The 6,749-nt window shown below is 46.4% G+C and overlaps 1 pseudogene; it reads left to right on the top strand.

The window, feature by feature from the left end:
• Positions 1-5,603: 5,603 nt before the first annotated feature.
• Positions 5,604-6,355, top strand: LOC118569095 (annotated as a pseudogene).
• The last annotated feature ends 394 nt before the right edge of the window (positions 6,356-6,749 follow it).

Here is a 6,749-nt window from a genome sequence, read left to right on the forward strand (position 1 = left end):
CGAATTCTTCCTTCAAAAGGGGCCCCCTGTCTTTGAAGCCTCACACAGAATACCACAGAACAGCACCACCTCCAGCCAGCAGCGCTTCCCCGCAGGGCTCTCAGAATTCATGGGGTGGGGAACCCCAGTATGTCCCAGGTGAATCAAAGGCTGGAGGCAGTCGCCCCTCATGCAGCGCGGACCTCTTTGCTGAAAAAAAGGAGTTTAGCTTGGTCCTCTGCAGTTTGTACACAATGAGAAAAACTTAAAAAGTCCCATTTGTTGAGCTGTTAATCCTAAGATAAGCACTGTGCAGAATGGATCTCCTTCATCTGCCTCACAAACCTTGTTTTAAAGATCTAGAAACAGAGACATCCTGCAGTTGAAGCAAGCTCGTGCATCCGACAGATCCGGGATGCCACCATAGGTCTAGTTGACTTCCAAGACCACCCATTTCAACATGTGGCATACTGGCTTCACTGCTATGCAAGTTTGGAAGAAGCCTTGATCTACATGTGTATGGGATCCATGTGCTTAGGGACAAGTAGAAACCAGTCGGTGTCTGAAGGAAATCACACTGTAGGGAGAATGTGCGTGTTGGAATTCCTCTCTGCACCGTGCCGCACAGCTGTTTGGAGGGAAGATTTTGAACATAAGCTCTGTCAGCTTCTACTAGATGAAGAACAATAAGAACCGTGGGTGGTTTGGGAGCTTCCAGAAATGGCTTTTGCTCATTGATGGTTTCTAAGAACTGGTGCCAGTCTCCTGTTTTGTCACTCGATGCACGATGCACGAGAACACCCATAGTGTTAAACACAGAAGGTGAGCATTAACTAGGATTAAAGACAGGCAAATTAAGGCATGCAGTGATGATGCACGCCTTTAATCCCAGCACTCAGGAGGCAGAGGCAGGCGGATCTCTGTGAGTTGGAGGCCAGCCTGGGCTACAGAGTGAGTTCCAGGACAGCCAGGGCTACACAGAGAAACCCTGACTCAAAAAAACAGAGAGAGAGAGAGAGAGAGAGAGAGAGAGAGAGAGAGAGAGAGAGAGAGGTTATAAAAGTAGACCAAATAAGATGAATCAAACAAGACTAAACCGAGCATGAATTTAGGGCTTAAATGCTTAAAACTCACCATGGGGAGGGAGGGAGAGGGGAAGAGGGAGGGAGGGGGAATATGAATTAGTTGCTGGAATATGAATGAATTAGTTGCTATAAAAAATACTAGAAACTGAATACACTATAAAGAAAAGAAGTTAGCTCCTAGGTTCAGACGCCTGCTGGCTTGATGATGGCCTTCTGATTATAAGAGATGGCGTAATGGTGGGAACATGTGTTAAAGGGAGAAGACATGTGGTACGACAGGAAGCCAGAGACTGGGGCTCAGGCTTGCTCTTTTGTAACAACTCACTTTTTTAAAAAAGATTTATTTATTTATCATGTATACAGTGTTCTGTGTGCATGTATCCCTGTAAGCCAGAAGAGGGAGCCAGATCTTATTACAGATGGTTGTGAGCCACCATGTGGTTGCTGGGAATTGAACTCAGGACCTCTGGAAGAACAGCCAGTGCTCTTAACCTCTGAGCCATCTCTCCAGCCCCAACAACTCACTCTTGTAGTCGGATGTTTCTCCAGTCCTGCCAGGCCCCCGCAGTTCCGTGGCCTTATAGAATAATCACTCAGAAGCTTATATTAATTATAACTGCTTGGCCATTAGCTCAGGCTTATTATTGACTAGCTCTTATATTTAAATTAACCCAGAATTCTTATTTATGTTTAGCCACATGGATTGGTATCTTTTCTCAGTTCTGCCTTGCCATCTTGCTTCCTCTGTGTCTGGCTGGTGACTCCTGACTCTGCCCTTCCTCTTCCCAAAATCTGTTTATCCCGCCTATATTTCTTGCCAGGCTACTGGCCAATCAGTGTTTTATTTATCAGTCAATCAAAGCAACACATATTCACAGCATACAGAAAGACATCCCACAGCACACTCTCACAGGAAGGAACTGGAGGTCTATAAGAACCACTTTAATCTTTTCTGAGGCCACACCCCTAGTGATGTCGTTGCCTTCTACCATGCCCCGCCCCTTAAAGGTTCCAGTCACTCCTCAGATCAAGCTTTCAGCTATGAGCCATTTAGGGACACTCCACCCAAATCATAGCTGTGTGTGTGTGTGTGTGTGTGTTGAGGCAGGAAAGCTGAGGATACCAAGACTCTACATGTATCAGACATGATGGTGAACACCTTTAACCCCAGCCCTTGGGGGGCAGAGGCAGATAGGTCTCTGTGAATCGAAGCCAGCTTGGTCTATATAGTGGGTTCCAAAATAGCCAGGGCTACACAGTGAGATCTTGTCTCAAACAAACAAACAAAAAAGATGCCAGTTGAAAAGACCAACATTATCTATAAAATACCAGCCCAAATGACACTGTTTATGTGCACTACATTATCCAGTGTCAACTATCCAGGTCCGTGGGAAGGGCGTCCTAGAGTGTGAAGGGCACTTTTGTGGGCCCTTGAAAGTTGAGTGTGATGCAGTCAGGCACTGCAGAAGAAGCAGGGTATTCTGTAAAGGAGCATGCATAGGAAAACATACATAAAAACAAAAATCACATCTGCATCCAGCTTCAAATTGTAGACCTAGGGCTCAGAGGGTGCTGGGGACCGAGCAGCTCAGCAATTCCCTTTGCAGACAAAACAGGGGTCTAAAGAAATAAAGTTGCAATGGATAAGCTGCTTAGCCTCCCTGGCTTAGAGGCTATTTGTCTCCATGGAACTGGGATCGCTTTGTAGACAAGATCGCAGTTAACCTAATAACATCCTTGGGAGCCAGCCAGGGGACAGAGATGGTGACAGCCACAGCAGCCGGGATTTGGCCCTTTGTGTTATAGGTACTTGGAAAGGGACCAGGTTCTCCAAGTTCAGACTTGTGACTCTCCAGCTGCAATGCAGAGAGAAAGAGAACGCGGTCCGAAGTGCAGGGCGAGGAAAATGCAGCTTCCTCCTAGACCTCCAGCATCAGCCATGCTTGCTGCCCAACTGTGTAACAGGCTGCAGCTAAGGATAGCTGTGTGCCACGAATTCACCCATTTTTATGTGGCATTTGATGAAATTTGAGTTAACACACAGATTCCTGTAAACATGACCACCATGAAGATATAGACATTTCCCCATCAATCATAAAAGCTGTCATACAAACATCACTATAGACACCACTCCCACACACATACACATACACACATAGACACAGACACACACACCTGCCACGGGCCGACACCATTTTCTGTAAGACTTTATAAATGGAATCCAGCAGCATGGAATCTTTTTCCTTCTTTCATTTCATAGGCTGGTCTGACATTCCTCCTTCATTTGTGTTGCTGATCAGCACCCGGGTGTCTATCTGCCGTCTGTCCGTCTGCTCAGCAGCTTACTACACTCACGTGGGGCTCTTCCTAATTTTGAGATCTTTTGAATACAGCTTTCATGAACATTGTGTCTTTAGGTGGCCATCTAGTCTTATGTCACGAGGTTGAACATTAGGAGCCGGACTTCTATAAAACCGCCCGACTTTCCCAAAGTGACTGAGCTGTGTTCTCTACAGGGAGCTCTCTGTTTGCTCCACAGTCTCACCGACACTTTCTTTTTTAATTCTTTCTCTGCTTAGATTTCTTTTCATTCACAGGAGTGTTGGTTATTATTATGATGTTACTTCACGAAGGATGGCCAGAACTGTCATGTAATCACCCCACCCCCAGTATCTGGACCACCTTAGGGTCATTTTCAGTTGATTTTCTTCTTTCTTGAGAAAATATTTCTTTTCATGACTCCTTAAATGCCAGGAAGATTTGAAGTAGAGCCTGGCCATTAAAAATGTTAAATTGCGACAAGTCTTGCTTCTATGATTTTGCTCTGAATGGCCTCAGCAACTTGGTCCCCCACATGGCAGTCTGGGTGCTTTCTCTTGAGCCAAATTGCTGTTGCTCTGTTCTGCACATGTGCAGTTCAGGAGTTCCTGAGACGTGCTCCCCATCAGGGATGTACTGAGGGGTAAGTGTTCCCCATCAGGGATGTGCTGTCCACTGAGAGGTAAGTGCTCCCCATCAGGGATGTGCTGTCCACTGAGAGGTAAGTGTGCTCCCCATCAGGGATGTGCTGTCCACTGGGAGGTAAGTGCTCCCCATCAGGGATGTGCTGTCTACTGAGAGGTAGGTGTGCTCCGCATCAGGGATGTGCTGTCCACTGAGAGGTATGTGTGCTCCGCATCAGGGATGTGCTGTCCACTGGGAGGTAAGTGTGCTCCCCATCAGGGATGTGCTGTCCACTGAGAGGTAAGTGCTCCCTATCAGGGATGTGCTGTCCACTGGGAGGTAAGTGCTCCCCATCAGGGATGTGCTGTCTACTGAGAGGTAGGTGTGCTCCCCATCAGGGATGTGCTGTCTACTGAGAGGTATGTGTGCTCCGCATCAGGGATGTGCTGTCCACTGGGAGGTAAGTGCTCCCCATCAGGGATGTGCTGTCTACTGAGAGGTAGGTGTGCTCCCCATCAGGGATGTGCTGTCTACTGAGAGGTAGGTGTGCTCCCCATCAGGGATGTGCTGTCCACTGGGAGATAAGTGTGTTCCCCATCAGGGATGTGCTGTCCACTGAGAGGTAAGTGCTCCCCATCAGGGATGTGCTGTCCACTGGGAGGTAAGTGCTCCTCATCAGGGATGTGCTGTCTACTGAGAGGTAAGTGCTCCCCATCAGGGATGTGCTCTCTGGGTCTTTCCTCTTGTGATCCTCCACTGTCTCCCGAAGCCACAAGACAGCTGGCTTCAGCACCCTCTTCCTCATTTCCACCAGGTCCCTCCTCACCTCCAGCATCATGTCACACGTACCAGGAAAGAGGCTGCCAACAGGAAAAGCTCACTGTGCAGGTTGCCTCATCACAGGGCATTCCTCGCTTAGTCTATTTCGCCCCCTCTCCACTGCTTCCAGTGACTTCTCCAGACTCGTGTGGGTTTCTCTAGGGGACTGTTGTCCGGTAAGACCTCACTCTGTCCTTACTGGAAGCAGAAGCCTTGGGATAAACTTTTTAAATCGTTTAATTGTTTATTTTAGGAGGTAAAGATGGGAGGGGATACACGCATGCCTTGAAGGCCAGAGGTCAACTTTCAGAAGTTTTTCCCTCTGGCATGTGAGTCCCAGGACAATCTTTTTAAGGAAGTATTACATTGCTCTCATGCTTCTGCCCTGTAACTATCTTATCATTGCCCTTATAATAAAGACAAGCAGCTTCACTATGATCTTCAGGTAAGCCCCTGAACAGTAAATAACAGGCATTTGCACTAGTTAAGAGCTCCAAGGAAACTGGAATTAATGATACACACACACATACACACACACACACACACACACTTATAAGAAGGAATGGGCTTGTTACCAGAGTTCATTTCCAGTTTCTTGGTATCTTACTCAGGGAGTTGAAATAAAGGTGCACAGATACAAAGTAGCAAATAAATTTTATTAAAAAACAAATCGGTAGTGCCACCGGGAGTGTCGCTGAGGGAAGGTCGTGGGGCAGCTTCCACGCCACTCGGGCTGTGACCACTGCAAGCTAGAGCTGAGTACGCGGGCTGGCCATCATGTCACATTATAGGTGGTATGGAGGAGAAACCAAGGCATATGTTGGTAACCTGGGAACTGGTGCTGGCAAAGGGGAGTTAGAAAGGGCATTCAGTTACTATGGGCCCCTAAGAATGGTATGGATCGCCAGAAATCCTCCAGGATTTGCCTTTGTGGAATTTGAAGATCCTAGAGATGCAGAAGATGCAGTTCAAGGATTGGATGGGAAGGTGATTTGTAGTTCTCGAGTGAGAGTTGAATCATCGGCAGGCATGCCTCAGTGATCCCGTTTTGATAGGCCACCTGCCCGATGTCCCTTTGATCCTAATGATAGATGCTATGAGTGTGGTGAAAAGGGACATTATGCTTATGACTGTCATCACTATGGCCGTCAAAGAAGAAGCAGGTCAAGATCTAGATCACATCTCCAATCCAGGGGAAGGCGATATTCTCGCTCACGCAGCAGGAGCCGGGGAAGGAGGTCAAGATCAGCATCTCCTCGAAGATCAAGGTCTGTGTCTCTTCATAGATCAAGATCAGCTTCACTCAGATGATCTAGGTCTGGTTCCATAAAAGGATCGAGGTATTTCCAATCCTGTTCAAGATCCAGATCCAGATCCATGTCTATTTCATGACCAAGAAGCAGCCAATCAAAATCCAGATCTCCATCTCCTAAGAGAAGTCGTTCCCCATCAGGAAGTCCACGAAGAAGTCCAAGTCCTGAAAGAATGGACTGAAGTTCTCAAGTTCACCCTTTAGAGAAAAGTTATTTTGTTTACATTATTATAAGGGATTTGTTATGTCTATAAAATGTAACCTGGGAAGGATCATCAACCATCTAATCCAAATGGATCTGGGTTATTGCTCTGTATAATTCATGGCAGTTAAATATTGTTTTTATTGAATGTATTAACATCTTATGGTCTGAAAATGTGGGTTTTTATTTGGCACATTTAAATAAAATGTTTCTAACTAGAAAAAAACAAAAACAAATCAATAGTAAAGACCAAATAAGGATGATAGCAAGCCACACGAATAAGACAGTGTCCACAAGCCTGACTAATGTTTAGGGCTTTCTCTTATGGGGTCCAAGAGAACAAAGAGTTTAGTACTCAAAGGGCATGGTGGCCAGACCTTCTTGTTGTTCAGATTTTTCTTTCGTGTCT

The sequence above is a fragment of the Onychomys torridus genome, chromosome 17, assembly GCF_903995425.1.
Source record: "Onychomys torridus chromosome 17, mOncTor1.1, whole genome shotgun sequence".
Taxonomy (NCBI): domain Eukaryota; kingdom Metazoa; phylum Chordata; class Mammalia; order Rodentia; family Cricetidae; genus Onychomys; species Onychomys torridus.